The 19,107-nt window shown below is 42.6% G+C and overlaps 1 protein-coding gene across 1 annotated transcript in view; it reads right to left on the bottom strand.

Moving 5' to 3' along the window:
- The window catches only part of LOC121279235 (protein FAM135B-like), a 454,418-nt gene extending 437,510 nt beyond the window's left edge, over window positions 1–16,908 (bottom strand). The window contains exon 1 of the mRNA XM_041190288.1: window positions 16,704–16,908. The gene's annotated coding sequence lies outside the window, so the exon portion shown is untranslated. The remainder of the gene's footprint in view (window positions 1–16,703) is intronic.
- Window positions 16,909–19,107: the final 2,199 nt, after the last annotated feature.

Below are 19,107 nucleotides of genomic sequence, written 5' to 3' on the forward strand. Positions count from 1 at the left end.
CCCCACTTGCCTAGATGAGTGCAGCTCCCACAACACTCAAGGAGCTTGACATCATCCAGAACAAAGCAGCCTACTTGGTTGGCACCACATCCACTAACACTCACTCCCTCTACCACTGACACACGTTAACAGCAGTGTGTACCATCTATAAGATGCACTGCAGGAATTCACCAAGCCTTCTTCAACAGCTTCTTCCAAACCCACAACCACTACCATCTAGAAGGACAAGAGCAGCAGATAGATGGTATCTATCCACCGCCTGGAAGTTCCCCTCCAAGTCACTCACCATCCTGACTTGGAAATATATCACCATTCCTTCACTGTCACTGAGTAAATTCCTGAAACTCCCTTCCTAGCAGCACTGTGGGTGTACCTACATCACATGGACTGCAGCTGTTCAAGAAGGCAGCTCACCACCACCCTCTTAAGGGCAACTAGGGATGGGCAATAAATGCTGGCCCAGCCATCAAAGTCCACATCCCGTGGCTGAATAAAAAAGAAACTAAAATTTCATTACTGTTCAGTGAGCTTTGTCCAAATTTTCATCTTTCTGCATTAAAAGCAATTGTTTTGGTACTGCAGACCCTGTTCCTGCTAGACTGCAACTGGGCGAGCTTCAGAGAGCTCCTAATGGCTACCCTTCACCCATGAAACTCTCGTGAGGTCAGAAAACGAGCTCTTAGCGAACTCCCTCATGACCTCAAGCCACCCAATTAATGGGCCGCGAGACTTCACTTTCCCATCCACACCTTTGCTCCCATCCTCAGGATGATAGTCAACGTTGGGAACGGAGGTGCCAGCCCAGCATGCGAACCACTTTCTTTTGCCAGCTTGCCTCCATTCCATCCTGATTCAGGACAGGAAAATTCCAACCAAGTGCTTCCAATTTATGCTGGGAAGCCTAAAACAACCAAAGAACTGAGGATGTGGTAGCTGTGCAGATGTTCCATGCAGATCTCAACAGGAGTGTCTTATTAACATTTTATCACTTGGCCCCCCACCCGCTAACAACCACATAGATTGTCTGGCCAGGGGAAAGAAGGGAACACCAACAGCAGAAGGCAGCAGCTGGTGACCCTTGGGGTTTGGTTTGGTCTCCAATGTTCTTTTGCTGAGCACTTATATTGGGGGAGACAGTGGCTCCTGCCTCGGCTCAGCTGCTGGGAATCTCACAGGTCAGGCGACCCCCTCAGTTTCTGGTAAACTCACGTTGCACCACTGCTGATGACAACAGGCTGCAAGTTTGTTATTGATTAATTAAAGCCCCTGCCTGCCTTTTGTGACAGCCTCATCTGTGGCCTGATGTCCTTAAGGGAAGGAAATCTGCCATCCTTACCTGATCTGGCCTACATGTGACTCCAGACCCACAGCAATGCTGTTGACTCTTAAATGCCCTCTGAACTAGGGAAAGTAGGGATGGGTAATAAATGCCAGCATCACCCACATCTCATGAATGAACTTTTAAAAAATTCTGCACTTCAAAATTTAAAGGGGCAGAACGGGGTGGGGTTTCCAGTCCTACTCCTTTAACACTTCTGTGCCCACTCCATTCTCCAATCCTTTCTCACCAGCTGGGACGGTTGGGTGAGGGGTTATAATTGAGGCCAGGATATTTTTCTCTTCTTCATTTTCTCAGCCCTCTCCTGGTTCTGTAGGTGAGACACCTTGCATTCCCATGGATATTAATACTTCCCCTGAGTGCCCTTCACGTGTTAACCTAATCAGTTACTGCAGGCTACTTTACCATGTGAAGATATCCCAGCAAAGCCAGGTATTCTCCCCAGCTGATGTCCAAACTCACAAACACCAACAGTAAAAATAACTGGATAGTAATCAGGTGTAAGGGGGAACAATTCTTACATTTTCACTGAATATTTAATAATCATGTCACTTGTAAGGCTGGATTTAATAGCGATGGCATTGGCCCCCTCTACTGGCCAGAAAGCCAGGGCCAACCCTGCCACACCATTTCCAGGAGCCCTGATGGAATTCAATGGCAATTCAATTGCCTGCTGTCTGGGCTTCCACCCCTTTAAAAGCAAAGATTCTGCCTCCAAGAGTTGCCTGCTAATTGGAGTGCCAGCATGCCATGGGGTAGAGGTGGCCACTGTGGGATTGCGACCAAGCAGAGACCACCCAGCATGGAGGTGTGTTTTATTCCAGCAAGCCCCACAATCAGGCAGGCCTCAGTTAAGGGGTTGGGGTGGGTTTGATCAGAAGGACCCCACCAAGCCCACAGGCAGCCCATCAGCTTTTACTGGGCAGCCTCCCCACATGGTGTACCCCCTGGGGTGGCATACGGGGCCCTTAACCTGGCCATTAATCGGTCACTTAAGAGCCGATTGGGCTGCGGGCAAGAAGACCATCCTCAACTCTCCCTGCCCTGACTTAATTGGGTAAGAAGCGGAGGGGGTGGAAGTGAGTCAAGAAGCAATGGGCACTCCAACTTGTGCCTTGTCTCCTGATTTTACACCCCTAACCACCCCCCCAAACTACCCCCACCCCACCCCACTGCCTCCCAGGCGGTTCCCAAAGAGGAAATTAAATTCCATCTGTACTGTGTCTGATATTACCAGGCTGAACTTAGCTAACACAGCAGAGGCCAGGAATCAAAAATGGTATGTTCCTAGTCTGTCTGGCTCAGGTAACAATTGCTTTTAACTGGCTCAGTCATGGCAACAGCCTCTTGCAATATTGGTAACATAACACATTATTTAAAGGGTCGATGATACCACTGCATCATTACACATACCTGCATAAGCATTTCAGTTCCTCTCCCAGGTCCTGCTTACATAAAATGGGTATCATGGTGGCACTAGGGCCGAGAGCATCAGTAAATTTGCACCTGCCTCCCCCAGGAAAAGTTTCAGTCTAATTTGTGCTATGTAGAAAAGGTGTTGGGTCAGATGGAAGTAGCAAGTTAGCTTTGCAGATAGTTAGCTGAGGCTATCGTTGAACACCTCCTAAAGAACAGCAACAGGAATTGTGGAAAGCTGGGAACATACTCAACTGCCCTTTTCGAATAGAATCCTGGAATCATACACTACAGAGGCCATTCATCCAGTCATGCCTATACCAGCTCTTTGAATGGGCTGTGCAAATTAGTCCCAAACCTCTTTTAAATGTCACTTTGAGCTCTGGTTTGGTCTCAGAAGGCGACAATTCTGAAGTGGAAGTCAAGCCACAACCAATGTGTATTTGGATTTTACCAAAACCAACCAACACAGACTGACCTGAACCAAACCAGCCAAACACAGGACAGCAGGATTAATGTTTGTCACAGCTCTAAACACAGCTCAGTACCATTACTTCTAGAAAATCCTCTCGGGCCTCAGACTCATAAAGTAGAATTTTCACAGAATATCACAAGCTGCAGAATGGGAGGAGGCCATTTGACCTCTGTGCCTTCTTCTGTCACCCCATTTCTCCCATTACTTTAGCTGTGGCTCAAAGACAGGCACTCTCACTTTGAGTCAGCTGGTTATGGCTTCAAGCCCCATTCCAGACACGTGAACACAAAAATCTAGGCAGACACGTCACTGCACTACTAGAGAATATAACACTGTTGGAGGTGTTGTCTTAGAAATAAGGAATAGGAGCAGAAGTATCCATATGGTCCGCCTTTGGATCAGGCATTAAGCAGAGGCCCTACCTGCCCTTTTAGGTGAACGTGAAAGATCCCCTGGCTCTATTGTTAAGAACAGAAAAGGCCTCCCTGGCCAATAGTTATCTCACAACCAACGATGCTAAAATAACAGGCTACTTGGGCAGTATCACTGCTATTTGTGTGAACCTGGTCTGTGCAAATTGACTCCCTTACCAAATCAGTGACTGCACTTCAAAAGTAATTGAATAGGTGTAAAGCACTTTGGGAAAACTTGCGTTTATGAAAGGTGCTACATCTTCCTTCATTCCTTTGCTTTTCCCCGAAATACTTACCCCTTCCCTTTAAATAGTCTTTGTCTCACTAATCATTTGTGCTGAAACATCCCATGGTCTCATAGCACTTAGTGCGAAAACTTTGCCTCACCCTTCTGGCAAAAACTCTCAGTCTCTGGCCTTGTGTTTTCCACTTTCTCTATACAATCGCTGGAAACAATCACTCACTCTTTGCCACAGTAACATTCCCAAACTTCACCCACCCTTCTGCCATATGTTCCTCTCTCAATGTCACTCATATTCACTACATTGCTGCTGCTCTCAGCTTCACAAAAAATATTTGTCTCCATCCCTGCTGCATTCTGCAATCTCCATCACTTCCCCCAAACTGAGCCCAAATCCCCCCAACCTAAATCCTACTTACCCTATAGACCCCATTCCCCAATGTTATACTCTCCCAATCCTCTGTATCCTATTCCCCTATCTCCCTGAGGCTTCATCTTTGACTTCCATTCCCCAGTCTCCATTCGTCACCCTACCACCAATCACCACCCTCCCCCCACTCCCCCAACACCCATTCCCCCCCCCTCCATCTGATTCACATGGAAACCAGACCCCTCCAATGCCTGATCACCCAATCTTTCCACCCTCAAACAGCCCCCTCCTCTGAGCTCCATTCCCCTTCCCACAAGTCATTGTTTGCCATCTTTCAACTTAGTCCCACACATTTCCAACTTCAACACACAAACCCCCACATACCACACCAAATTCCCAGCTACTTCTTCACCAGCAGTCCCATTTCTGGTACCCTCCAAGCAGCAGTCAGTTCTTTGAGACTGATGGGGGTGGGTGGAAGGTGGAGAGGCAGTGGTGCCATCACTAAGCAGAGGTCTCTCTCCAATGGCAGCCAGCCATATCTCTGCGGTGGCAGCCAGTGAAGCTACAAAGCAGGACAGGCAGCTATGGAAGCAAGAAATTCAACCACAGCACCATGGAAGATTTATGGCACCGAAAGAGGCCATCCAGCCCACCATGTCTGCACCAGCTATAAAAAGAGAAAAAAGAAGCTAGCCACTCATTTTTAATCCCACTTTCCAGCAACTGGTCCAGGTTGCAGGCTACAGCAATTCAGATGCAGATCCAGGTACCTTTTAAATGAGTTGAGCATTTCAGCCTCAACCACCAGAAACCCACCACCCTCTGGGTGAAAAAGTTTTTCCTCATATCTGCTCTAATCCTTCTACCAATCATCTTAATTCTATGCCCCCTGGTAATTGGCCCCCTCAGCTAGGGAAAACAGGTCTTTCTTGTCTACCCTATCTAGGCTCCTCATAATTTTGTACATCTTCACTTAGGTTACCCCTCAGCTTCCTCTGTTCTAAGGAAAACAACGCTAGTCTATCCAAACTTTCCTCATAACTGCAATTTTCAAGACTGGCAACATTCTTGTGAATCTCCTCTGACGTCTCTCCAGAGCAATTATGTTATCCCTATAATGTGTGACTAGTACTGTACACAAAATTCCAGCTGTGACCTCACCAGCACTTGATCCAGTTCCAACATTACATCCCTGCTTTTGTATTCAATACCTTATCCAATGAAGGAAAGCATTCCATTTCTTTACCACCTTATCCACCTGGCCTGCCACCTGCAGGTGCCTGTGGACATGCATTCCAAGGTCTCCCACTTCCTCAACCCCTCTCAATATCCTCCATTTATTGAGTATTCCCTTGCTCTGTTTGTCCATCCCAAATTCATTACCTCAGACTTCTCTGGATTGAATTCTATTTGCCACTTTTCTGTCCACTCAACCAGACCATTGATATAATTCTGGAGACAACAGCTATCCTCTTCGCTATCAACATCAGCAAATTTCCCAATCATGCCTCCCAAATATAAGTCCAACTCATTAATATATACTACAAACAACAAGGGCCCAACACTGAGTCCACTCGCAAAAACATCAATCAGCCATTACCCTTTGTTTCCTGTCACTGAGTCAATTTTGGATCCAATTCGTCACCTTCCCCTGTATCCCATGGGATCTCACTTTTCTGACCAGTCTGCCATGTGGGAACTAGTCAAATGCTAAAATCCATGTAGACAACATCCACTGCACGACCCTCATCAATCCTCTTTGTTACTTTCTCAAAAAATTCTATTACGTTGCTAAGACACGATCCTCCCCTAACAAAACCCTGCTGATTGTCCTTGATCAATCCGTGCCTTTCAGACTGACCAGCCTATGATTTTCTGACCTATCCCTCACACCCTTTTTAAATATTGGTACAACATTCACAGACCTCCAATCCTCCAGTACCTCTCCTGTATCAAGTGAGGATTGGAAAATGATCCTCAGAGCATTCGCTATTTCCTTCCTGGCTTCCTTTAACAACCTGGGGTACAATGCATCCGGCCCTGGTGATTTATCCACCTTCAAAGATGCCAGTCCCTCCAGTACTTCCTCTCTCATTATGCTTATTGTATTTAATATTTTGCACTCTTCCTCTTTAACAGAGACAAAGTACTCATTGAGCACCTTGCCCATATCTTCAGCATCAACACACAAGTTACCATGTACATCTCTAATAGGCCCCACCCTTTCCTTAGTTATCCTCTTAAAGTGTTCTTAAAGTATCGGTAAAACTTTACCTGCCAACATTTTTTCATATCGTCTCTTTGCTTTCCTAATTTCCATTTTTAATTCAATCCTGTACTTTCTATACTCCTTTAGGCTTTCTACAGTATTAAGCTTTTTGTGACGATCATAAGCTTTCTTTTTCTGCTTTATTTTACCCTGTATATTATTTTATTCTGGATAACCAGGGGGCTCTAGATTTGGCAGTACCACCCTTTATCTTTGTGGGGACATGTCTACACTGTGCCCATAGAATCTCGCTTTTGAATACCTCCCGCTGATTTGACACTGTTTTCCCTTCTAGTAGCTGTATCCAGTCCATTTTCACCAGTTCACCTCTCAGCTTTGTAAAATTTGTCTTCCCCTGCCCGCACCACCACCCCCCCCCACCCCCCCCACCACCCCCACCAATTTAGAACTTTTACTCCTGTTCAATCTTTGTCCTTTTCCATAATGATGCTAAATTTAACTGTATTATGGTCACCATCTGCAAAATGGTCGCCCACTGCTACTTCATCCACTTTGTCCAGCTTCATTTCCTAAGACTAAATCTAGAATTGCACCCCCATTTCTTCAGCCTGTTACGTGCTGGCTAAAAAAGTTCTCTTAAATGCAATTCAAGAATTTTGTACCCTCTGTGCTCTTCACACTGTTTGTATCCCAATTGATATTAGGGGAGTTAAATCTCCAACTATTACTGCTCCATTGTTTTTGTACTCAGAAATTTGCCCACATATTTGCTCTTCTAACTCCCTTCCACTATTTGGGGGTCTATTGCACACTCCCTGAAATGTGGCTGCCCCTTTTTTATTTCTCTGCTCAACCCTTGTGGCCTCGTTTGGTGCTTCATTTGGTATGTTATCCCTTCTCACAGCTGTAATTGTTTCTTTAACCAATAATGTTACAGCCCCACCTTTGTTATCCCCTCTCTATCCTTCCTGAAAACTCTATATCCAGGGATGTTGAGCTGCCAGTTTTGACCCTATTTAAGCCAGGTTTCCACAATAGCAATTATATAATGCTGCCATGTATCTATCTGAAGCCTCAGCTCCTCGTCTTTATTTGCTATACTGCTTGCATTTACCTTTTAACACTGCCAAATTCTGTTGCCTTACACTTTTTAACCCGTGCTTCTTCTGCCTTTCGGAGTCACTCACTATTTCTCCATCTCCCGCTCCCTGCTCTGAATTTGCCCTCAGGTTCCCAGCCTCCTACCAATCCAATTTAAATCCTCACTAACAGCAGTAGCAAACCTCCCTGCAAGGATATTCGTCCCAGTCCTGTTCAGGTGTAGATCATCCAGCTTACACAGGTCCCACCTTCCCCAGAACCAGTCCCAATGCCTCAGAAATCCAATGCCATCCCTCCTACACTAACTTTCCAGCCACATGTACAGTCAGTCTATTCTCCTACTTCTATACTTACTTGCACGTGGAATAATCCTGAGATTACTGCTTTAGAGGTCCTGCTTTTCAATCTCCTTCCTAGCTCCCTGGTATCTGCTTTCCTGACCTCATCCCCTTTCCTACCTAAATCATTGGTACCAACATGGATCACGACATCTGGCTGTTCACCCTCCCCAGAAGAATATCCTGCAGCCGCTCTATGACATCCTTGACCCTGGCACCAGGGAGGCAACATACCATCCTGGAGCCACAGAAACGCCTGTCTCTTCCCTCTAATAAACAAATCCCCTATCAATACTGCTCTTCCCCTCTTCTTCCTCCCCTTCTGTACAACAGAGCTGCCCATGGTGCCACAAACCTGGTTCTGACTGCACTTCCCCAGCATCCAAAATGGAAATCTGACTGGTGGGGGGACCCCAGGGGACTCCTGTACTATCTGCCTAATTTTCATGGACTGCCTGGCAGCCACCCATTCACCTTCTGCCTCCAGGCTCCTAAGCTGCCATGTGACCACCTCTCTGAACTATCCATGGACGCGCCATAGTGACTCCAGCCGCCGCTGAAGCTCTGAAACCCGGAGCTCAAGGTTCTGCAGCTGGTGACACTTCCTACACATGTGAGCATCTAGGACATTGGTAGGATCCACCACTTCCCACATTTTACAGGACACACATTCCACACGACCGAGCTGTCCTGCCATTGCTTCAATTTACTTCCCTTATGTTAACTTTATTTTAATTTGGTTTACTTATACTATTTTATTTTACCTAGCCTTGACTTAACTTTCCTTCCCTATTGCTTGTGCTTCTTACTGAAATCTAAGTAGCTCCTTCTTTTAAGAAGACTGTGCTTTTCTCATTTTCAGCTTCTTGAAGACCCTGCCTAACAGCAGTTTCTCACCAATTGATGAACGTGTGTTCCTCCTGTGATGTCATTCTTGCATGTTTTCAAAACTCAGCCCTCTCGTGCAGCTTTTCAATTCCAGTTCTCCGGTAGGCTGAGAAAGATAGAAAGAAAAATAAAAGAGCACCTCCCTCCCCTCCTCACCAAACTTGGAGCAATCCCATTCTGTAACAGTGCACTCCATCTTTAAAGGTTAAAATCCTCCTGGACTGTTAGCACCAATGCTTGGGACATTCCTGCCCCAATCCAGAACAATCCAAAAGGGTTTGTAACCCTAGGTATTGGATGGAGATAAACAATTCATATTCATGTCAAGATTCTGCAGCAAGTGAACAACCAAGGTTCCATTGCTAGGAGAAAAGTATTTTAATCTGCCATATTACACTGCTCCACTTGAAAAACAAGTTACGGTGAAGAAGAGGTGGGGTTCATAACATTTACTGATAGAATTTAATCAAAATAAGAAAACACTGATGCTTGTCAGTGTACTAAGTATTGAAAATAGGAGACCTAACTCTTGTAACACTAATCTAGAGCATCTATTCTATGGTCCTGCTATAAATCATGGTTGAAATCTAAACCATGCTTCATAATAAATGGTGCAACTATACTTGCAAACTTGTGCATTCATGTCATCACATGCGAAGTAACTTGAATTCAAGCCGATAATCTCAGTCTAAACTGTCTGTCGTGGTTTTCTCACTAGAAGCACTTCGATTGAATCTCAGACTACCCTTCTCTTGTCAGTGACTATCCTAATTTCATCTAATCCCCTGGGCAAAGGTTCCAGAAATCTCCAATCTCAGAATATGCATTAAACTGGGCTATTGTGGTGGTACCTAGAAAGAATTTACATTTTTGCAGCACCCTGTCATGTTTCTTATGATGCCCCAAGATGCTCTGTGTGCAATAAAGTGCTTCAAAAGGCATTCACTGCTCTTATGTAGTCAAACATGGCCACCAATTTGCACACATCATGTTTCCCTTAATAGCAATGAGAAAAACGAAAATTGATCTATTTTGGTGGTATTGATTGACAGCAAAACATAAAAACGTCTAAAGGAAGAGAAGGTCATTCAGTCCTTCAAACCCCTTCCCCATTCTATAGAATGGATGATCATCCTATAACACACCTCCCTCTCATGCTGCTTATTGATCACCTATTTTAGGGAACACTAAGTTCCTGCCCTGATGTACCTGCAAAAAAATATGTTGGCAAAGCATCAAGAGAACCCTCCTGCTCTTCTTTCAATAGTACTACGGTATCTCTCACCACTTGAACAAGCAGACACCATCTTATCTGAAAGACAGCAACTGTGACAATGCAACATTCCCTTATGCTGCATTGAGGTTTCAATCTAGCTTACATAGTTAAATTCTTGAGTGGAATTGAACTAAACTGACAGTTGCAGGAGTTGACTGTTTGTTGTGACACACTACCAGCAAAAACACAGAAAATAGTGCAGCAAACATACGAATTAGGAGTAGGCCACTCGGCCCCTAGTGCCTGTTCTGCCATTCAGTAAGATCAGGGCTGATCTGAATGCAATCTCAACTCAACATTTCTGCCTACCCCCAATAACCTTTCACCCCCTTGTTAATCAAGAAGCTATCTAGCTCTGCCTTAAAAATATTCAAAACTCTGCTTCCACCACCTTTTCAGGAAGAGAATTCCAAAGACTCACGAACCTCTGAGGGAAAAAAATTCTCCTCATTTCTGTCTTAAATGAGTGACCTCTTATTTTTAAATAGTGACCCCCCCTAGTTCTAGATTCTCCCAAAAGAGGAAACATCCACTCCACGTCCATGCTGTCAAGACCTTTCAGGGTCATAAAGGTTTCGATGAAGTCACCTCTTAATCTTGTAAACACCAGTGGATACAAACTTAGCTTATCCAACCGTTCCTCACAAGACAGCCCACCTATTCCTGGTATTAGTCTACTAAACCTTCTCTGAACTGCTTCTAATGCATTTACATCTTTCCTTAAATAAGGAGACCAATACTGTACACAGTATTCCAGATGTGGGCTCACCAGTGCTCTGTACAACTCCAGCATAACCACTCTACTTTTGTAATCAATTCCCCTCACAATAAATGATAATATTCTATTAGCTTTTCTGATTACTTGCTGTGCCTGCATGAGGACATCCAGATACCTCTGAATGTCAGATGTTTGCAATCTCTCACCATTTTGATAATATGCTTTTTTTATTCTTCCCACTAAAATGGTCAATTTGCCCACAATATACTCCATTTGTCAGATCTTTTCCCACTCACTTAACCTATCTACATCCCTTTGTGGCCTCCTTATCACAGGCGGACCCAAGCATAAAATAATACTTTCCACCTCAGGCATACAACCATAGTGTAACTAAAATTATTTCTGAAGCAAAATAAAGCACTCCTGTGTTTCTTATTTCAAAGAATGTGTTCCTTGGGATTCACAAAACTTGAGTTTGAAGTGACATTGATAGTCATCTCAATGCTCCAATGTGTTACAACCTTGTCACACAGTCCTGATATAGTTCTGTCTCCTATGTATTAATTCAGTTGTGTGGTGTCACTAACAATAGCATAGCATCAGTGCCAATTGCTACAAGCAAATAGCTGAGATTCAAGCACACCTTACAGTGCACACCCATCAGAGTCATTGTTCGGACATGAAACTGAAGAGTGACACCCCTTCAATGCCACACCTACTTGATCTATAAATTCACAACAGAAGGGCATTCAATGATTGTATTTCTCTCTTAGTTTTTCATCAAAATAATAGCGTGGCCTCAGGAGGACTTTGCCTACCATTGAGTTACTCTCCGGCTTCACTTTTTCTTAATTAGCACACACAAGTATCTCAAATTTGATGTTTAAAACTACATTGCAAGGTCAAAGATAGAGGGGAAAAAATTACAAAACCATCTTTGTTTCTCATTAAGCATTGAAGCACCCTCATCCTGGTCAGCTGCCAGCAGTTACATACCCTTTTTATTCTACCCCATCTTTCATGGGCGTTTTTTGGTACCTCACTCAGTATGTCAGAAGAAAATGTTTCTAGTTAGATTTTGGTTGTGTTGAATTGTTATAATTAGACAGTTAAGGTGCAGTACATTGTTCAACCCTTCTGACTCCAATATATTCCCCTCTCCCCACTCCAACTTTTTCACCTTTTCTATCATACTCACCACCAAGCTGTGATTTGTACCACAGTAAAGCTCCACTGGTAACAGAATCCTTCAGTGCCTCGCTCAATAAAACCTTTCCATCATATATTAGTCTGAATGGCGAGTTCCATTTGTCTTCTTGGCCTTGGGGTGAGAGCTGAACTTAAACCTGTTCTGACCTACTTGTTTTAAAAGCAATCAGAAGTGGGAAATCCAGCAGTTAAATAAATCACCATTATTGTCAGTTCAGTTGACTTCAGCCAAAAATGGGAACAAACTTGGGACCTTGTTCTTATGTTTCAGTACATAATGCATTTATCTACTGAGGCACCGTTGAAGTCACCTCTCCCATGCATCGTTTCCCTCATCGGCCCTATTCTCCACCACATCAGTTGTGGCTCAGTGCTAGCACTTAGAAGGTGGTGGGTTCTCCAGAAACTGCAGCATAAAACCTCGACTGAGAACCCAGCTCAGTACTAAGGGGTGCTACGTTGTCCCAGGTGTCATTGAGACATCTGCCCTTTCGGATTGGTGTAAAAGAGCCCAATTCTCCCGGATGTTCTTGCAAACATTTATCCCTCATTACTAAAACAGATGACCTGGTCATTTATTTCACACTTTATGTGGGAACTCGATACATGCAAATTGGCTGCCACATTTCCTATATTACTATAGTGTCCACACTTCCAAAATACTTTGTTGGCTGAAAAATGCTTTCCATCATGAAAGGCACTGTATACGTTCACATCTTTCTTTCTTTGACCATATAGAGAATATTTGACAGAATTCAAAATTTTATTAAAAAATAGATAAAATTATGAGCATGAAGGCTTCATGAGGTATCCATTCCTGAATCAATGTTCCTTCAAGAAAGTTCTAATGCATATCACACAACATATGGTCTCCAAACCCAACAGATTGATGGGTTCTCCCAGTTTAAGATTTGTTTTCAAAGACTGATACAACAATATAGTTCTTTACTCCCCTTCCCCCAACCCACCCCAACCCGGCTTCACAAGGGCTTGTCATCACTGTGCACTGACAGAATTCCAGCTAAGCACAATGCTAGGATATGGGAATTTTTCATGTTTGCATTGTAAGTCGCTTGTAGTACAATTACAGAATCTGCCCTTCCAAACTGAGTTGTTACTGGAAAAAGTATTTTCAGCCACAGTCACAGAGCTAATAATCTGAAGTCACTGTTTATCTGCATTAAAAAAAAATCAAATTAACCAATAATTTGAATTAAGACAAAGTAAAACTACAAACTGGAAATTTAATTCCCAAAAAATTGAATTATTAGATCATCTTAATTAGAGTAGCAGCCCAAATATATAATTTTTATGAACTATTATTGGTTGCACGCTTGTCAGACAGGGTTCAAAATACATAGGGCGACGGACGAATTTGCCCTCAAAAGCTTCCTAAAAGCATGAGAATATTCAATCATGGGGGTGACCAATGAAAGAAAAAAGTTGGCCCCTTCGTGGACGTGATGGACTCTGTGAGGGGCTGGGGGGGAGGGGGTAATGGGTAGTGAAGCGCCACATTAGCATCAAAAGTAAAGCCACTAACACCCTACTGAAACACATCTAGGAATCAGATAGATCCAGATTATCTAATTGCACTATTAGAGTTACAGGATGTGGAGACAGATGTGAGTTAGTTTGCGTTTTTGTCTCTCATTAGCACTTGAGCCAGCACTCTTGCCTACAGGTTGGTGTGTTTGCCAGCTGTCAATCACTAAGAGCGAAAGCAGCTCTGTTGCAGTCGAGTGTCTGATGGCAGCGCCCCCACGTGTCTCCTGGGCTGCTATCTCCACTTTTAATGTTTACCGTTTAAACATTGTCAATCCTTTTCTTTCCCCCTCTCCCTAAACTCCTGTCTCCCAACCCACTTTCATTTTTATACATATTTTAAAGAATATTGGCCATTGTATCTTTACCTCAGCTTAACGCTGATCTTATTTTTTTCCCCTCATTTGAGTTTCCAGAATAAAGAGGTTTTTTTTGCAAAATATAAATATCCATAATCAACTGGAGAGTTTGTGTGGGAGCGATGTCCCAGTAAGTTGAGCTTCTGTTGATGCCACCACCTCCCCACCTCTCGACTGACTATAACTTGCTTAATATTTCTTAATTTTCTCACATTTTATAAGAAAAATATATACTAAAAAGGTCTCATTTATCATTTCCCAGTGTAGTCATGAAGTCTAACAGTTGTGGGTTGATCCCCTCTAGGGCAATGCCAAAAGACACTGAAGACAAAATTAGACTCTGTTCCAGTTTTTTTAAGCATTGACAAGTTTGTGTAATTGCAAATGGGTAAAAAAAAATTGTTTTGGAAACGGAGTATGCGATATTTCTTTATAATAAATTAACAAAGGCATCTTATTTATAAATTCCAAGTTAAAAATATAATTATTACATTTAATTACACACAGTCTTTGGTATTTGTGCTACCTTATCTACCTAAAGAAGGAAACATTTTTTTAAAATCAACACAAACACAGAAGGTCATGTTACTACCTGACACCTCACCTGGGAAAGGAGTTAGTGATCATGAAAAAGGAACCACTGAAAGCCAGAAAGTAGCCCTTGAGAAAATCTCAAAAAGAGCCCTCGAAAAGAAATTATTTTGACCCCAGTTATCAGATAGTGGTAGCAGTGCTGGGAGTAATTTAAGGTGTTGAATAATGTATCATATAAGAAGAATATTGCACAACATTGACAGTGTATTGGTCTAAGGCAATTTTTATCACCATTAATCAATATCAATATATTAATTATGTCACACCATTGCCTGAACTGAGATAGAGTTGCTGAACTGTGATACTGTATTTGATGAGATCAGTGTGAATGCAGCATGGCTGCCTTGTTTTATTGCCATGGAGTGATAGGGGGAAAAACTATTTTTTTTATGTGTTATCCATCTGAAAGAGACCAAAGGCTATTTATGAACTCATCGCTTACTACATCCAAACATTAGGAGATGGCAAGAAATTTTTGAAACTGTTTGAATTTTGGTTGAATACAAATGTCCAGTTGCAATGATGCAACTGTACAGCTCTCCAGTTAAGCTGCATCGAGTCACTATTTTGTCTTTTTCTGGTTGCTTGCCAACCTGCAGATAATAATGAGGGCAGAAATAAGGCTAATACCAATGCTGTGGTAGGGCTTCTCAGCCTAAAATATTCCCACAGAAAATCTTATATGGGTGTACACATATAGACATGCAAGGGCATATACATATATGCATATACAGAATACATACACACATGTACAAATATAAATGCACACATTTGTACACAGAAACATGTATGCATTTTCACATATACATGTCCATATACAAATATAAGTACAAACACATGTATAAAGCCACATTCACATGTAAAAGTATATATATATCTCAATCATACATACGTATAGTTATTCACATGTTTTCATGTATGCAAAGACATATATACAAGGATGCATGCACATGTATGCACCCATACAAATACACACTACATTTACATCTACACACAAACGATGTAACCATAAACACATGTTCACATATACATTCGTACCACGTATACATGCACATATACAAACATTTGGAGGCAAGTGTATGTAAATGCACATACACATAATAATGCATATAAGTACATATACATAAACACGCGTGCAAAAACACAATTATATGTATATGTGTGTTTATGTAAACTATATAATACATATTGCATTATGTACATATAAGCATAGACACAAACTGACAGGATAATGGTCAACATATATTTAGTTAAACAATCACGGGCCAATATAGTGCGTGTGAGCAAGATCGAAACGGACGACGTAAATACTAAAGGCATGATTTGATGCACGGTACGTGGTCTGAATGATATCATAGACACGGTAGGACACCACTCATGATGCTACGAATATATGTTATGTGGAACTTCCATCTTTTTTGCCAGCCCTTGTTCTTGAATTTCAGCAGATGAGGCACAAAAGAATAAAAATACAAGGTGATGGAGAAAAAAAATCTAAATCACACAGCGAGAGGCTGCTGATATCTAACCTCAATCTTTTTCTGTGGAAAGCTCACTGGGTCCCTCTACATTTTAACTTAGATTCTCAATCCAGGTGCTTTAAACCCATAACTTTTTTAAAAAATAAAAGCAGATGCCAGGTCTGACTGTGATGAAACATGACTTTACTCAAACTGTTTCACCGACTTGTTTTTGCCACCCTCTATCTGTGCTTTCGAATTCTGCGTGTATCACTGGAACTGTGAGTTGTAAACAGACGAACAGATTAAAAGTCAAATCGCTGCAGAGTACAGTACAGCCTTGCTCTTTATTTGTTCAGTGTGTTGATACTGTGTCATTCGCCTACATTGTAGCTGTCCAGTTGCTCCCGGTGTAACACTTCAACCCGCAGCACAACAAACAACGCCACTGACTGCAAACACAGCCAGCTCCAGGTTACATTGAATTCATCAATCGAGGCAGTGCATGCTGCTGTTCCTAAATCACTAAAATATCTGCCCAAATTGACCTCAAACCAGACACCACAAATTTTGCAAAGTGAAAACTTCATTCATTCATTCATCTTCCATGTTTCATATTGTGTCAACTTATAATTAATGGCATAGATACAATTTTTCCTGTTAACACGTGGTAGAAATTACTATCTATCTATCTATATATATATATATAAAATCACCATGCGTCCTACCTGTTTCCAGAGATCTGCAGTCTCTCTCCTTCCAAAGGGAAGATTTGTTGTCTCCTTTTATTATCTCTCCCTTAGTTGGTTAATGTTCCTGTTGCCATGGTTATTTTCGCAGAATATAGAATTTTTCACATGTTGCCTCCTCCAGAATCAGTCTCTCTTTTCTCTCCCTCTCTGTATGTTGCTGATATCCTGACTCTGGCTCTCTGGGTACTGAAGATTGTTGTGAAGGAAATCTCTTCTGGGCTGCTGACGTCACGTCAGTCACAGCAACAACTAAAACCCAGCAACCAAAATAATGAGAAAGTGAAGAGAGCGCGGCCAACTGCACCAGCACCCGGAGTTCCTCTCGTCCTGACCGGCTGACTGCGACTGCCAGGTGGGTCTGCCTTCCTTCTGGCCCACTGGCAACAACACGCCCGCAAATTGGTCAGCTTTGGTCAAAATACCACACGCAAATACCAAGCGCACCATCAGCCAGAGCTGTGGCTTTGCCATGTGTTTTCATTCGAGTCGTTAAGACTACAGTGATTGGGGAAAGAGTTGCATTTATTTAGCCCTTTTCACATCCACAAGACCAATGCTGGCCACAACCATCGAAGTGTAGCCTCTGTTGCTATGTAGGAAATGTTACAGCCAATTTCCACACAGCAAACGCCGGCAAACAGCAATGTACATTATGAACGAGGAGCAGGAGGAGGCCACTCGGCCCTTCAAGCCTGCTGCACAATTCAATAAGATCGTGGCTGATGTGATTGTAACCTCCCACCTACTCTCAATAAACTTTCACCCTCTTGTTAATCAAGAATCTATCTAGCTATACCTTAAAAATATTCAAAGGCTCTGCTTCCACTGCTTTTTGAGGAAGAGAGTTCCAAAGATTCATGACCCTCTGAGAGAAAACATTTCTCCTCATCTCCGTCTTAAGTGAGCGACCTCTTATTTTTAAACTGTGACTCCTAGTTCTAGATTCTCCCACGAGAGGAAACATCCTCTCCATATCAACTCTGTCAGGACCCTTCAGGATCTTAAAGGTTTCAATCAAGTCACCTTTTACTCTTCTAAACTCCAGTGCATACAAGCCTAACCTTTCCTCACAAGACAACCCACCCATTCCTGGTATTAGTCTAGTAAACCTTCGCTGAACTGCTTGTAATGCATTTACATCTTTCCTTAACTAAGGAGACCAATACTGTACACAGTACTCCAGATGTGGTTTCCTCAGTGTCCTGTACAACTGAAGCATGAACTCCCTACTTTTGTATTCAGTTTCCCTAGCAGTAAAGGATAACATTCTATTAGCTTTCCTAATTACTTGCTGTGCCTGCATACTAGCCTTTTGTGATTCATGCACTAGGACACCTAGATCACTCTGAATCTCAGAGCTCTGCAATCTCTCACCATTTTGATAAAATGCTTTTTTATTCTTACTGCCAAAACGGACAATTTCACATTTGCCCACGTTATTCTCTATTTGCCAGATCTTTGCCCAGTCACATAACCTATCTATGTCCCTTTGTAGCCTCCTTACATCCCCTTCACAACTTACTTTCCTACCTATTGTGTTGTCAGCAAATTTAGCAACCATACCATTTGTCCCTTCATCCAAGCCAAATGACCAGATAATTTTTTTTGTATTGCTGATTGAAGAATAAATATTGGCCAGGACACCAGGGAGAATTCCCAAGCTTTTCTGTCAAATAATTCCATGGGGCCTTTTAGGTCCACCTGAGAGGGTAGATGGGCATTAACTTAATATTTCATCCAAAAGATGGCCTTTCTAGCAGTGCTCAGTACTGCACGAGTGTTAGCCTATGTTATTATGCTCAAGTTATGAGGTGGGATTTGAACTCACAACCCAAGAGCGCTCCCAAACTGATTCACAGTTGATAGCTGGAGTGAATGACTACCTAAACATGCATATTAAATGCTGCTGAGAGAGCAAAATGCTGAATCACATTGAAACCTCGTCCACCATCACTGTAGCAGATCATCTGATCATTTATCTCTCTGCTGTTTGGGCAATTTGCCTGCAATGTTTCCTCACTATAGTGACTACAAAAATACTTTATTGGTTCTGAACCACTGAATGTGCTCTGAGTTTACTGAGGTCCTGCAACGGGCTTTATAAGTACAAGTTCTCTCTTTTGCTATAAAACTTTGGGAATCTGAAAAAAAAGTAAAATCTATTAGCACTACAGCAGGTCAGGCAACAATACCTGTGGAAAGCACAGTCAATCTTTGAGGTGCCTACCCTTCTTCCAAACACGCTAAATGGCTCCACTTACTGCCAAGATAGAACAGAAACCATTGCACAGCTACATTGTCTCGCTTAGCTGCAAAGCTCCAGATATGGTAATGGACTGCTGGCCATTGAGACATAATGACTACCCATTGGGGCATTCTC

Source organism: Carcharodon carcharias, chromosome 6, assembly GCF_017639515.1.
Source record: "Carcharodon carcharias isolate sCarCar2 chromosome 6, sCarCar2.pri, whole genome shotgun sequence".
Classification (NCBI taxonomy): domain Eukaryota; kingdom Metazoa; phylum Chordata; class Chondrichthyes; order Lamniformes; family Lamnidae; genus Carcharodon; species Carcharodon carcharias.